Source organism: Tursiops truncatus, chromosome 5 (assembly GCF_011762595.2).
Source record: "Tursiops truncatus isolate mTurTru1 chromosome 5, mTurTru1.mat.Y, whole genome shotgun sequence".
Classification (NCBI taxonomy): domain Eukaryota; kingdom Metazoa; phylum Chordata; class Mammalia; order Artiodactyla; family Delphinidae; genus Tursiops; species Tursiops truncatus.
In genome coordinates, this window is record NC_047038.1 from 52,020,947 (window position 1) to 52,036,831 (window position 15,885).

The window sequence follows — 15,885 nt, forward strand, 5'->3', positions numbered from 1 at the left end:
TGCTCAGAGGCACCCTTTACAGATCCCCCTCCTTGCCGTTGTAGCATTTAATGGTGTACTTCCTCCCCTTTAAACTGTGAATAGAAACCATGCGTTACTCAAGAGATCCCCAGCTCTGGGCCCAGTCATATTATGTGTTCAACAAATATTGGCTGAATAAATAAATGAACCTCCTCCATGCAAATGCGAGACTCAGCAGAAACCTTCCTTGACTGCCCCAGTTCCCAGGGAGCTCTTCCTTCTCTGCATACCTAAAGCCCTCATGGATTTTCTTATAGGGACCCTTGGCTCTGGGTACAAATTCCACCTCCATCACTTCCTCGCTTTGTAGCTTTGTACAAGTCACTTAACTTCTCTGAGCCTCCACTTCCTTGTTGGTAAAACGGGGATGACAGTGGTACTCATCTCACATGCTGTTTGCAGATTAGATGAGATAGATAGAGCATATAAAGCTCAGCACACTGAATACTCTACAAATGTCTGTTGCTTTGTTCACATTTATTGAGTAATGTTCATGGTTTAAGTCCTTTTGTTAATATGTTTATTCCTCACAATGACCCTACAAGGTAGGTACTATTGTTATCCCCATCTTACAGATGAGAAAACTGAGGCTTTAGAGGTTGTATAACTTGCCTAAGGTCACACAGCCCATGTGGCAGAGCCAGGATTCAAAACCAAGTTGTCTGCCTCCCAAGCTGTGCTGCTAACCCTGGCTGGTAGAGATGTACCCCTTCTGCAAGACTGTAGGCTCTTCGAGGGTCAGGATCGTGTTCCAGAATTCTTTGTATCTTTCCTAGCTACCAGCACAGCACCCTGCATGAAGTGAAGCTCCGTAGACACTTGCTCATTCATTTACCCATCCCTCCTCCACCCTGATCCAGAGGAGTGTTCTAGAGACATTTCCTCTTATCCAGGCTTGACCACCAATGAGGACCTTTGTGTCTCAGAGATGGCGATAGGAAGGGAAACAGAAAATAATAAACTAAGGAAGGAGTGCAGATGGGGTCTGGGGAGAATTTTGCCTGCTCAGAAGGTGACGGTGGGCTCTCAGCTTATCTCGCAGAACTCATATTCCCCTTGGGAGCACCAACCCCACCATCAGTAAGTGGCTCTAAGGACACTGACCAACGCAGGCTGACTCCACTGATTGTCTGTAACGTGACTGTTCCTCTTAATCAAAGTGATGTCCTCCTTTGATTTCAGGAAGTGAAGGAGAGCAAAATTAATGATGGTTCCAGTGGGCTTCTGATGGCCACAGCCGGCGAGGGGTCATAGGGCTTCAGAGCCTACTGCATTTCAATGACGCGCACAGGGATTTCATCACTAACAAGGGTGCTATAAGTCTTAATTACCCAGAACTGAAGCCTCACCTTGCTGCCTGTCCCCCTGGGAGCTCCCTGTGACGTCAACGGGAGCTTTGCCTTCAGTTCAGCCTGGTGAAAACTTGCCTGTAAATGTTTGCAAATTACCTTGAGCACCTCGGATAGAAACAGGAGAGAATTATTTGTTTTTAGAATGTTGGCATAGCCCCGTCACTGCCTTGCCTGACACGTACCACAATGCTACTCAAACCCCACTCCCCTTACCTCTGATTAATTCTGGACTGTGGGTCTCTTTTCTTCCTGGTTGATGGTACACTTCTTTGGTCTTGCTCTTAGACAAACCACTGGTAATCTCTCACTGTTCTCACCCCTCGCTTAGCAGCTCCTTCTAGAAAGCCTAATGCATTTTCCATTAGTGGAACCAATTTGCCCTTTCCTTTCCAGCAACAACAAGCCGAAATCTACCCCCTTGGAAGAAGTCAAGACCCCCTCTCGGGCTCTTCCTTCCCTCTGGGAGTAGATGCTCTTGGTACCCGACCCATGTCCCCCTGACCGGGAGCTGCTAATAGCTCACAGCTGCTCCCTTCTCCTGAGACTTGCCCTGGGAGAAAAGCACCAGGCATTTTCCGCTGGAAATGCCTGGGAGGTTTTGTGTCCCCTCTGGGGACAGCCCACGGCCAGGATGGCCTGATAACGGGGCACAAGGCCCTCACGTCCCAGAGCTCCCCATGGGATCAGGCTGGGGCTAGACCACGTCTCCGCCTGCCCTATTCGTGCTTCCCGCACATCTTGTCGGGTTTCACCTGAAAGCAAACCCCCAAGAAACTGCTGGCCCAGAAAGCCAGTCTCAGGCTCAGCTCTTTGGCATCCCAACCTAGGACGCCTCTCTATGCCACCCTCCCCACTGCAAGCAGAATAGTATTCAGAACCTCAGCTTGATCTTGTCACTTCTTTTCTTAAAACTGTCCATGCCTCCCATTGGCCAAACTCCGTCGCATGGGTCTAAATCCCACAGACGTGGTGCTGTTTATCTCTCCTGCCTCACTTCTCATCACACCTTCTGCCTCACCGGAGAGGTCACTTCCTCCAGATGGGCCCACCCAGACCCGCCTCTATTGGGCCTGAGACATCTCTGTGTGTGTCTACACAGCCCTCTGGGCTGACGCCTCCCATAAATCCCCTCATATTGGAACTGCCTGCCTGCTGTCTTTCTCCTCCTCTAGAACGCAAACCCCTCCAGTATTCCCAAAGCCCACCATGCATCTGGCCCACATGAGACTTTCAATAACTGTTTGTTGATTGACTAAATGAACCAATGCATGATTGAACTAGATAGTTCATAAAAGTTTACTAGTGAGAGCCAAACTCCCATTTCAAGTTGATATGTCAACATTGCCTACTTGTGGTTTATCTAAAGTTTTCCTAGATAGAAGAATTCACTGGAAATGTATTAAAAGGATGCAATGTCTTCAATACACACACACATATGCAGTCTGGTTAGGGTATCTAATATAATCAAGGGATGACTAGGCCCAGATATTTCAGAAGGTTTCCATTTCTTTTGGACCCTGAGCTTGACAATCAAAGATTTCCCAGTCCCACCAGTCTCTAACTCTCAGTGGTCCTCTGCTGAATTTTAAACCCCCTTGCCTTCCTGTCTGCTCCCAACAACAACAAAAACAAACAAATAAGAAAAAAAAGCCAAAAAAGTGCACAATTCCAAGCGCCAGAATAGCTCTGCTCATCTGAGGAAGAAACCCTTGAACATCAATGAACCATGATTTTAAACTGCCATTTCACGGCCGACTTTTCAGAAAAGCATCACCCTGCGAAGAAGTTGCTCTTGAATGCAAACCTTGTGACTGCTGGGATCGTCCAAGGTTCTGACTTGCCTCATTCTCTCTTTGGCACTGGGTGTATTAGTCAGTAGAGGTGCATTAATTCTCAGCATGACCTCAGACGAAACACAAGCAGCATTAACAAATTACCAGTGATGGAGAGGCAAATGGAGAAAGTAAGACTATTCAAACAGCCCTACTGCTCTGTGCTGCTGCCTCGTCTTGTCCAAAATTCACAGAAATATTAATCCTCCTGGAATGCTTAGCAATGCATATACACTAACATTCCTGAGGAAGCTAATAATTACCTCCTGTTAGCAAGATCAACTTACTGCAGTCTTTCACTGCAGGGACAGAAAAATATTGTGACTTGCTATGCTAAGTGAAAACACGGCGACAGGATAAATTAGGACATTTAAGCTAACAGTAATAAAGACACACAGCTCTGGTTCCCCTCTACATAGAACTGATAAAATTAACAGAAAATACACACCATGGTAATGGAAGAATGCATTGTGAATGGTTGGTTGAAACACAAAGGGACAAACTTTTTCCATTACTTACGTTGTTATAGCTAATATTTATTAGGTACTCACTGTGCATGGCACGACTCTTATCAGGGACAAGGATAATAATAAATTACTACCTGTCAGCCATGTGCACCGTAACTTCATTATGTGACTAGGCAGCAGTCTTATTAAGTCTTTGGAATCTATTAAAAGTCTCATTTTGAAACAATGAACCACGAGGAACAAATTTATGAATTGTGGATCCCTGGTATTAACCCGAAGACTCAGCCTTGGAGAAAGAAAAAAAAATTCTTAAGAAAAAAAATTAATTTCTGCAAAGGAAAATCTAAGAACATACGTTAGCTGACCCAACCAGATGCCTCTGGCTGTGCTGTAACAGAGATGAGGCCAATATCTAATTTCACAGGAAAAAAATTTATAGACTAGACTTTGAATCAGGCAGAGTCCAGAAACCTTCCGTGCCGCATTCTCAATCAAATGGCATAATAAACAGCCGTGCCCTCGCATGTCCGAGATGGCCCTCTGATCCCTGGCTCTGATCGGTATCATGCTGTTACCTCCAGAAAGAACTTGCCCTTTACATTCACTAGCTTAATTTGCTCAGTGAACATTGTAGATTGTTTGCAAAATTGGTTGCAATAAATCCTCACATCAGTGCATGCACATCCCTTTGCAATGTCACTTTGAACCATCTCCTGTTGAATGGTGGGGTCTATTCCTCCTTGCCCTGAACGTAGGAAGGCTTTGTAACTTGCTTTGACCAAAGGAATACAATGGAAATGATGTTTTGTTGACTCCTGAGCCTAGGCCTTAAAGGGCTTTGCAGCTTCTGCTCTCACCTTCTTAGAACCCAGGACCACCATGTAAGGAAGACCCAGCTAGCCATCTTGAAGATGAGAACTTCGATTGTATAGCCAACAGCCAATACCAATTGTCAGATGTGTGAATGAGGTCATCTTGGACCATCTATTCCCAGTGCTATGGAGTTGTGTCCCTCCAAATTCACATGTTGAAGCCATAATCCCCAATGCGATGGTATTTGAAGGTGTGACCTTTGGAAGGTATTTAGGTCATGAGGGTGGAGCCCTCATGAATGGGATTAATAACCGTATAAGAAGAGACATGAGAGGGATGGTCTCTGTCTCTATCATGAGAGGACACAGGGAGATGACATCCCCTGCAAACCAGTCAGAGAGTCCTCACCAGGAACTGAATCATCTGGTACCTTAATATTGGACTTCCTAGACTTCAGAATGGTGAGGAACAGATTTCTGTTGTTTAAGCCACAAAGTCTATGACATTTTTGTTACAGCAGCCTGAACGCAGTCATGCTGCCGGGTGACGGAAGCTGCCTCAGGGACTCCAGAAGACCTCCTCATTGAGCCCAGCACAAACTGCTGACCCTCAGAGTCCTGAACAAATAAAAGAGGCACAATTTTAAGCCTCTCAATGGTTTGTTATACAGCAATAGGTCACCAGACCATGAACCATGTAACAGACTTTAAAATTCCATGCATTGTTTTAAAAGAGTGATTCTGCTCTAACTCCTTGTACAGAACAGCAGCTTCTAGAACTGTATCAACTTGTGAAGCGAAGGAATTTCTTCTCGCTTCTTCCCCATCATCTCTTACAGCAATTCACACTGAGACTGAACTGTTCAACCTTCCTTTGTCAAGGGAATAATAAAAATTAAAGGCTCAGAAATGCTTGTTCAGTGGGTGACCGATAGTTTGTTTACGGTGAAGTGGGTTGAAAGGCAGCCTCAGGTGTTCAGCTCGGTCTAGGTGAGGCATTGCCAGCCCTGCCAAGATCCTGAGGCCAAAGGAGGAAGGGGTCTGGGGACGAGGACCCTTGGACGGTACATTAGTCAGGACTCTTTGAAGAAAGAGACCATGTATAAATATGTTTCTATCTATGTCTATATCTATATGGACTGGGTGTGCAAGAGAGAGAGAGAGAGAATTTGTTTTAAGAAATTCACTCACGTGATTGTGGAGGCTCAGCTAGTCCAAAATCTGCAGGGTAGGCTGGAAGGCTGGAGATCCAGGGAAAGATTTCAGCTGGAGTCCAGAGGTGGTCTGCTGGCAGAATATCCTCTTCTTCCAGGGAGATCAGTCTGTTTCTATTAAGGCTTCAGCTGATCAGATGGATGGTAATCTGCTTTACTCAAAATCTCCTGATTTAAGTGTTCATCTCATCTGGAAAAATAACTTCACAGAAACATCTAGAATAATGTTGGATCAGATATCTGGGTACCGTGGCCTAACCAAGTTGACACACACAATTAACCATCACAGATGGTGTTATGAGTTGAATTGAATCGCCCAAAAAAAAAGATATGCTGAAGTCCTAACCTCCAGTATCACAGGATGTGACCTTATTTGGAAACAGGGGCTTTACAGAGGTAATTCAGTTAAAATGGATCTTTGGGGTGGGCCCTGATCCAATAGCACTGATGTCCTTGTAAAAATGGGAAATTTGGACACATGGCCAGATATGCACAGAGGAAAGACCACATGAGGACACCCAGGGAGGAGACATCATGTGACTGAAGTGGTGCATTTACAAGGCAAAGGAGGCCAGGGAGTGTTGGCAAACGGCAGGAGCTCGAAGAGGCAGGAAAGGGTTCTCCGCTGGAGTCATCACCATGGCTCTGCCAGCACCTCAGTGCTGGACTCTAGCCTCCAGAACTGTGAGACAGTAAATTTCTCCTTTAAGCCATCTAGCTTTGGGTACCACATTACAGCAGTCCTAGGGGATTAATACTGATGGATAACTGTCAACCTTGTTTCCGCATCCGAGAGACCATGGGCACCTGCCCATCTGGGGAGGCAGGGAGCTAAGCAGGACCTTAAAGTGGTCTTCTCTCCTTGAGCTCCTGTCCTTACACCATGGGCCTTTGACAAGCCCTGGGAGAGAGAGAGACCTAAAGGAGCCTGGAAAGCTACTATTTCCCCCCAAAGAGGCAAGGACATTCCCTAGATTTCTGGATCACCAAATGGGGTGGGAGGATGCGGGTTCTCGGTCATGAGTTGGTGGGGGACATAAGTGCCCAGCCATCTGTGGAAGGGATCTAGCAATGACCAGCGACCAGCGTGGCTCTTACAGCAAGAGGCTGCTGGTCCTCCGTCGTTATGACTGCCAACCTGTGGTGGAGAGCAATCCAGTAGAAGTCACACTGAGTCCCCAAAATGGGCAATGGCAGGGACTCTGGAGCCAGACAAGCCTGGGTAAGTCCCAGCTCTGTCAGTCACTAGTTAATAATAGTAATAATGGCTGTCATTTTCTTGAATGCTAAGCACTTCAGGTACATATCTCATTGACTCATTCTAACAGTTTATTTAACAGATGAGAGGCTGAAGCTCAGAGAGGTTAACAAACTTTCCCAAAGTTGCACAGCCAGCTAGCATTCTAATACAGGCAGTCTGACTGCCAAGCCCCAAATCCCAAATTCTTAACCACCATACCCGAAAAAAGCATACTGGGGATACCATGGCCCAAATTAAATCTCTGTACTTAATCAGGCCTACCAGCAGGCCAGAAGCACCCACTCTGTTAGATGTTCTTAAAGATACCAGAAAAAAAGCAAGATGGGGCCTTGGCCTTGAGGTATTGATGATCTAGTGACAGAACACCTATTTGGGAGTAATTATGACTGCCATCGCCCCCTTCTTCTGGAGTATGGAAAGTTTAAGTTCACCCACAGGGAAAGCTTTAGTTACTAGAAGCATCACTATTTTTAATGAGTTGGCATTTTGCCCTCCAAACATATCAGCAGTTGAATGCTTTTTATTAGAAGAGTTCTGTGGGCACTGCGAGACATTTGGCAACTCGAGGAAGTTGGCCATTGCTTAAAATGCTAGGCAGAAGGTCCAAATTGTTGCTCATCACTACCCTAGGCAAATCGTTGATTAATTCAGACTTCATTTCCCCTCATCTTGCATCTTCTTCCACATCTGTGCTGCTTACCTGCCTTGCAGGAATGGGCGGGGGTGAGGGCTGGTCAGATAAAAGCGCTGCCACATTTGCCAACCAAAGGCTGTGTGCCTTCACCAAGTTATTAAGACAGTACATCAAGACATGGCTTCAACATTCATCACGAAGGAGGAATCACGAGACCGTATCCTGGAAACGGAACAGTCTTGGAATATAAAGGAAGGGCAACACCCTGGTATTAGCTGTCTGCTGCCTCCAGGCACTTGCCCATCCAGAGCAAACAGTGGGGTCCCAGGCAGCCACTGGGGAGAGAGTGTGTTCAGAGGACAGGGGAGGGAAGAGCTGCCACACAGGTTGGGTCCTGGAGATGGGCACTCCACGACCTGGTGGCTTCACACACCTGTGGTAGAGAGGGCAGGGAGCTGTGGCTAAGAGGAGCCCACCTGCAAGGTGTGATGGAAGGACAAGGTGGGACTCCCTGGCTGCAGAGACCTGTCCCTGGTGGTGGTGGGATCTGGGGGGGCCACAGGCAGAGCAATCTTAGGTGAGATTCAAATAAATGTAGGTTGCTGGAGACAGGACCCTGGGTGACTGTATGTGTTTCCTGGGGCCGCTGTAACAAAGTACCAAAAACTTAAAAACTGAGTGGCTCGAAATGATGGAAAATTCTTGTCTCACAGTTCTGGAGGCTAGAAGTCCTAAATCGAGGTGTTGGCAAGGTTGGTTCCCTCTGAGAGCTCATAGGGACAATCTGTTCCACGCCTCTCTCGCAACTTCCGGTGACAGCAGGCAACCTTTATTGTTCCTCCGCTTGGAGATGCATCACTCCAAGATGGAGGCCTTGAAGAAGGCCTCCATCTTCACAGGGTCTTCTCCCTGTGTGGCTCTGAGTCTAAATTTCCCTCTCTCAAGGACACCAGCCATACCGGATGAGGGCCTGCCCTACTAGTGAGCTCATTTTAACTTGATTACATCTGCACAGACCCTATTCCCAAAGAAGGTCACATTCACAGACACTGGGGGTTAGGGCTTCAAGATCATCTTTTGTGGGGAGACAGTTCAAACCAATGAAGACCCTAATGAAGGGCCCCCAACGGACTGTAAGCAGCTGGAGGATGTGCACTATTTTATTTATTTCATATCCCCAGTGCCTAGGACCACCCAGCAAATACCTAATATCTGATTAGTGCTAAATGAATGAATTAGCGATAATCTTAGACGGATCTGTGTGATATGGCGTATCTGGCCCCGATTCTGAGTGTAAAATCCTGGCTCCATTACCTTCTACCTGAATGGTCTTTGGCAAGTCTCTTAGCTCCCCGGAGCCTCGATTTTCTCCTTTCTAGAATGAGTATAGCATGCAGGATGGTGGTGAGAAGCCAAAAGAGAGAGTATATAAAAGAGCTGGCACGTAGTAAGTGTTCAGTAAATGGGAGACACTATTTTTAAAGGAAATTCCAAACTTAACCCTACAGCCTACCCTCTAGTTCACATTTCTTTCCACTACATTCATTCCATTGTATCAATTCTTCAAGATTTTCAAAAAGCCTACTATACAGGCTAATCTAACTGTATTTTTCAGGATGCTTTCAGTGGGAACTGGCAGAAACTCATTCAAACTCCATTCAAAAAGCAGCACGGAAGGTATTTATTAGCTCACATAATGCCCTACTGTTTGGCTTCAGGCAAGGCTTGATCCAGAGAGCAAACAATGCAATCAGGGATCTCCTGTTTCTCCAAGAGGCCCTCGTTCTGTGGCTAGCGGAACCTCAGACTGAAATCCTCCCAGCCTAACAACCCCAGGGGAAAGACATGGCCTTTCCTGATTGCAGCATCAGAAAAGATCCAGAAAAGATCCCAATTTGCTTGATTTAGATCATGTGCCTGTCGGAACCAGTCTAATGACTGGTTAGTTAGCCAAGAGCATAGGATATGTGAACTGGGCAGTTCCAGACTCCTTTGAAATGGAGTCCCTACAGAAACAATGGTTCTGTTACAGAAAGAGATGCTGAAAAGATTTGAATATGAAATGCTCCTGATCCTTAAAATTGCCCATAGAACAGAAAATTTTAAATGAGGCTAAAAACCATCAGGCTTCTGGAAAAGTATCCGGTGTAGTTTTTGAAAAAAATAAAAACAGAAACCATAGCTTAGATATAATAACTTGCTGCTTCAATATAAAACTACTGCCTTTGTGGTCCTCATAGCACATCAGTTACTGCTGGGGTAAGGAGGGCTGCTGGGAGTGACATAGGGTGAGAGGGCCTATCAACGTATCAGCTGTTAACATTAGGATGTCCCTGCTAGGGAGACTGGACCACAGCCAGGTGAGGCAACTCCTTATGGATACACCGACGTCTTCCCAGGCTGAGGACGTGGGGTGGGGTGAGAATAAGAGGAGGTTCTGTGGCAGGAGTGCCTGTGTGCTTGGGAAAGCCCTGTCTGAATCCACTTAGGTTTACCTCACAGTGTTTTTTTAACTTGTTAGTTTTATACTAGACTTTGCTTTATGCAAAATACCCCATAACTCAGGTTTAATTTCCCTGGGGGAGACAGATTTTGAAATAACAATCAAATCGTTTTTTTTCTCCTCTTTTTGCTGCTCTAAGCAAACTGGGAAATATTTCCCCCTGAGGGACGATAGTCTGGTCACTCATGCAATAATCATTTAAATGCTATTTTCTTTTTTCTTTTTCTTTTTTTTTTTTTTAATTTTTCAGCAGTGTTTGCATACAGCCCTCCCCATTTTATATTTCTACATTTTAAAAAACTGAGTAAGAGAGACAGCATGTCCATGTTTAGGGTTTCATGAGAAAGTCAACTTAACTTAATGGCCAGGGGTAGATGCAGATGACTCATTGACGAAATTAGCTAGGATTTGTACAGTGCTTTTGACTATTTATCCTGCATTCTTATTTCATCCTCACACAATCACATTATCCCCATTTTATAGATGAGGAAACTGAGGTCCAGAGACGTGAATTAGCTTGTTAAGGTGCCATACACAGACTTGAACCCAAATAATATCAGCTGACCTTTACTATTCTAAACAATTGCATGCAGTGTCTCATTTAACCCTCTTTAAAAAATCGTGTGGTACGTTATAGTTATCATCCTCATTTGACAGATGAAGAAATTGAAGCTTAGGAGTTTAAATAAAATTGGTAAGTTGCAAACCCAGATCTATCTCACTGCAAAGCTCATCCAGATACAGAACAGGCCAGAGTCGGGAGTGGTCAGATTTACCCCATGCTCCACTGAGAAGCCTTCACCTGCAGAGCCGGGTCTGTGGATGAACTATTTCCAGACATTGCTCATTCAGAAGTGCTGAGGCAGCCTAGATGGAGGTCCAAACACTGAGACGAAGGTGCCCAAATGACAAAGCGTCAGAGTGAGCTGCTTCCTGCTGGTCTCACTGGCCGAAAACTTGGGGACCCCCACGTCCACAAAGATGCTGTAGACAGAAAGAAATGTCTGATCAGCAGAGAGGTCCCGGCAAGTCCAACCACCCACTGCAGCCAACAATCGTGTGCGTGTCCATCCTCCCACATGGGGTGTGGACCACGTGGATACGGGGTGGAAGCAGCTAGAACATGCCAATTCCTTCACCAGCAGCTAAGGGCAGCCCTGGCATCTCTCATCAGCCCTAAGCACCCACCTCCAGACACCTCTAAATGAAAAGCTCCCACTTACAAGGTAATCAAAATCCTGACCATGAATGAGAAAGAAAAAAAAATATTCCATTAATTAAAATCTCAAAAGATGCCAATGGTAACAGTCTGCAGACGCTTTCTTGCTGTACTAATCCTTTCAGGAAACCGGACACCACCAAGCAGTATAGAGTCACAGTATAATCAAAATCCTGACCATGAATGAGAAAGAAAAAAAAATACTCCATTAATTAAAATCTCAAAAGGTGCCAATGGTAACAGTCTGCAGACGCTTTCTTGATGTACTAATCCTTTCAGGAGACCAGACACCACCAAGCAGTATAAGAGTCACAGGTGCTATGATTAGGCCTGAGAGCATGTAGCTGTGATAAGTGGAATAGGGAGGATTTTTAATCTTCCTGAAATCCCAAGCTTTGAAGGTAATTAAATAATTAATGAGAAGCAAAGCTTTCCCTGCCTTCCCAAGAGAGGTTAAATTTCCAACTATCTTCCCTGTACAAGAGTTTTTCTAAAATGCCTGGAGAACAAAGAAAACAGATATCTTCAGTCATTCGACAAATATTTATTGAGCATCTACTATGTGCCAAGTATTCTGGAAGGTGCTAGAGATGCAGTGGGGAAGTAGACAACATTTCTGCACTCATGATGCTTACATTCTAGAGTAAGGGGCGATGGTGAATGTGTAAACAGGTAGGTTGAGGGTGCTGTAGAAAACAGAGCAAGGAGATGAATGGAGGGTGAATGGAGGGAGATGAGATTGGAAGAGGTAGGCAGGGGCAAATGATCTAGAACATTCTAAGGACATGGTAAGATGTTTGGATACTATTCTAAGTGATTGGGAAGACTTGTGGGTATTTTCGCAAGAGGTCATACAATCTGATTTCACTTTGTCAAAGTTAGCTCTGGCTTATAGGTGAAGAATGGTTATGCGGGTGACTGGCAGGGATAAAGGGGACAAAAATATTCAATGGGACCAACAGTCCATGTTAGATCATATTGCCTCTGATAGAGCCCAATTTTCTATTGACTTTCCTACACAACTAGTTGGTATTTTCAGGACGAATTTCCTCTGTTGTTTGGCAGAGTTCCATCATTTCAGACTTTCTAGGGTCTTAAGGTATTATTTTTATAAGCTGACCTACCCTTTTATCCTTCTCGGGGCTCCGGGGTGGACCTGGAACAAGGAGAATTGACTGTAAAGGATTAAGAATGTCGGCTGACCGGGCCAACCAGTGAAATTCTTTTTTCATTTCCAAGGTACATAGAGGCTGCATGACTGTGTCCTTGAAGTAGTACGGACACACCTGCATTGTGATGTCCAAGAACTTTTCAATGCAATGTTCTTCCGGCATGGTGAGCCTGTGGGCAGGGGACCATCAGCCCCTATGAATGTGGGATTGACAGGAGAGAGAGGCTAAAAAAATCTGTCTCTGTTCTCTGCACTGACTGTTCACATTCTCATTGAGGAACTGCTATTGTCTGAATGTTTGTGTCCCCTAACATTCATTTTTTGAAATCCTAACCCTCAAAGGTGATGGTATTAGGAGGTGGGGGCTTTGGGAGGTGTTTAAGTCATGAGAGTGGAGCCTTCATGAATGGGATTAGTGCCTTAAAAAAAAGAGGGTTCAGAGAGATCCCTCCCCGCTTCCACCACATGAGGACACAGCAAGAAGGACCCAACTTATACAGAATTAGGGCCCATACCAACCATGCTGGCACCATGATCTTGGCCTTTCAGTCTCCAGACCTGTGAGAAATAAATGCTTGTTGTTTATAAACTACCCAGTCTATGGTATTTTGTTACAGTAGCCTGAATGCACCAAGACAGGAACTAAGGCTGTTTTCTGGACTTTTGGCCCATCGATGCCCTTATGTTCATAAAGAACAGAGGTGTAAGAGGTGGTTTAATGTAAGAAATATTGAAATTTTATTTGTCATCTCCCTGGATATGAAGTTTCCACTTATTTTTTGTTTCAGTGTCTCTTCTTCCACAGAGAGGGGCCTTCTACACATAGATTGATGTCCCCAGGATAAAAGTGGAGTCTTCTAAAACTAGGATCTGGGCTTCCCTGGTGGCACCTGCCTGCCGATGCAGGGGACACGGGTTCGTGCCCTGGTCCGGGAAGATCCCACATGCCGCGGAGCGGCTGGGCCCGTGAGCCGTGGCCACTGAGCCTGCGCGTCCGGAGCCTGTTGCTCCGCAACGGGAGAGGCCACAACAGTGAGAGGCCCGTGTACCCCCCCCAAAAAAAACCCACAGAAAACTAGGATCTCATGGAGCACGGAGGTTGTCTTGTTCCTGATGGGAAGTAAATCTAGATTCACTTCTAGCTAGAAGGAAGCAGGCCAGAAATTCAGAATTGTAGGTCCCTGGGCTGGGTGGATGTGCTAGAATGGGAACCACAAACCTCCATCACTTATCTTGGCAGATAGAAAATTGGGATTTGGTAGGAAAGTTTTGCATCAGGTGCTCAGACCAAATAAATACTCCCACTTCTTGCTGAGATCCCAAACGCTCTGCACTCCGTCTACCAGGCTGCAAAGGACTCTCAGCACTGGACTCCTGGACCGTGTATGGACTGGAGCCACCTGGAGCACTTGATGACAATTCCATGCCACCATTCACTTTCTGTATTGCTTCCTTTCTTCGTTCCTTTTGTTCTTCTGCCCAGCGACACTTCTGTAATGCCAACACAGATGATTGACTCGAGCACGTTTCCTTGGTGCCAAAACTGTAAGGTGACAATAGAACAGAGAATGAGAACACAGATTCTTCAGTGGGTTCAAATCGTGGCTCTGCCACTTACCAACTAGGTGGCTTTGAGCAAGGCTGAATTTCTCTGTGCCTCAGTTTCCCCATCTGTAAAATGGAGGTAACGTCTACCATATCTGAGTAGAGATTAGATGAGATTATATCTTTATTTAGATGAGATCAAGTACGTAGCAGGCACTTAACATCTGTTGTTGCTATTGTGGTTATTACATTGAAAGAATTGGGTTAAATAAGATGTAATCTCTCAGCAGCGACTTAAAATCTAGTATGTGAGGTAAAAGACACTTAAATAATTTAAATATAGGCAAAAGGAGATGAACATTCTCATCAGTATGTGGGAAAATCACCATGCGAGCTATGGTGGATTAAAAATAACTGCAGAGCTAGGGGCTAGCCCCCATCCCATGCCCCACCCCCCAACCCCTTAAAACTGGTCCAGCCATGACCTTTGACCAATAAAACGTAGCTGAAATGACTCCAGATGCCTTCCAAGTCTAAACCATCAGAAGTCTTGTGGCCCCCTCCGGATTTCCTTGGGATGCTCCCTCTTGCAACGGAGTCTCCATCTGAGAAATGTCACCTATGGGTGCTCCCATCGGCCCCGGCTAAGCATCAGCTGTCAGCCATGGGCATGAGTCACCTTAGATGGTCCAGTCTAGCTAGGCTCCCAGGCGACTTCAGCTGTACCAGCGCCCAGCCACACCTGTGATGCGCAAGAACACCTAGTAGAGTCACAGCATTTCAAGAGATAGTAAATTGTTCTTTTAATTCTTAAGCACTAAGTTTTGGGTCATTAGTTATGCAGCCAAAAATAATACCCATGGGAGTTTAGGAGAGAAGAGTCCATTTCCAGTCAAGTGGTCTAGAAGGTTTCCTAGAAGACGTGGGATTGGAGAACGTCCTAGGAGAGAAGGACTGCGACAAGAGGCTCTGGAGAGAAAGTCATCCAGAGACAGGGAAGAGTTAAAGCAAAGCTTGGAGGCAGGCAAAGGCGGGCTGTATTTAGCACCTGGCAAACAGATCCGCCACTGGAGTGAGGCCCTGGGACAGACGGGTGAGACGGAGAAAGAGAAATCCAGAGCGTCGTTCAGGGTCATATCATGGGAATGTGCTCACTTTGTCACTCTTCTCCAGGAAGGAAAACTTGTCCCTGCTCTTCTGAGTAAAGGGGCTTTGTGGGAAACAACGGGGCCCCATGGGTCAGGGAGACAGGCGTCTGCGGGAAGAATGCAAACTGCAGAGCAGGTGGACTTCCCCCAGAGACCCTGGCACTGGAAGGTTGCTCCGGATCCCCCAGTGGCTCTCCACTGCCCCACCCCCGACCCCAATCGCACGCACAGTGACATCCCGAGCGCTGCACAGCCTCCAAGGTCCCGGGCACGGTGCTCTTGCCCCAGCCGCATCCATGTCCCCTCCACTCCCTCAGCTCCAGCCACACCACCTCCTTGCTGCTCTTGGAAGAGCAAGCACATCGTGGGCTCAGCACTTTTGCACTGGTAGGTCCCTCCGCATGGACGGCTCATCCCCCAGATATTCACATGGGCCCCTCCTTCTGTTCATTCAGGGGTCTGCTGTCTTCTCGGAGACAGCTTCCTTGACACCTAAATAAAAACAGTTGTCCCCCACCTGGCCCCCAGTCCTCTTGCTGGCTCTGCTTTTCTTTCCAGCACTTACTACTCTATTTATTTGTTTATTTATTTATCTATCTTTCTAGGTAGTTAGTTATGCTCATCCCTTTAGTTTCTTTTCATCTGGAGTAGCCCCTTCCCACAGTGTTTTGTTACGAAATAGATTTTTTCCCTCCTCAGAATCCAT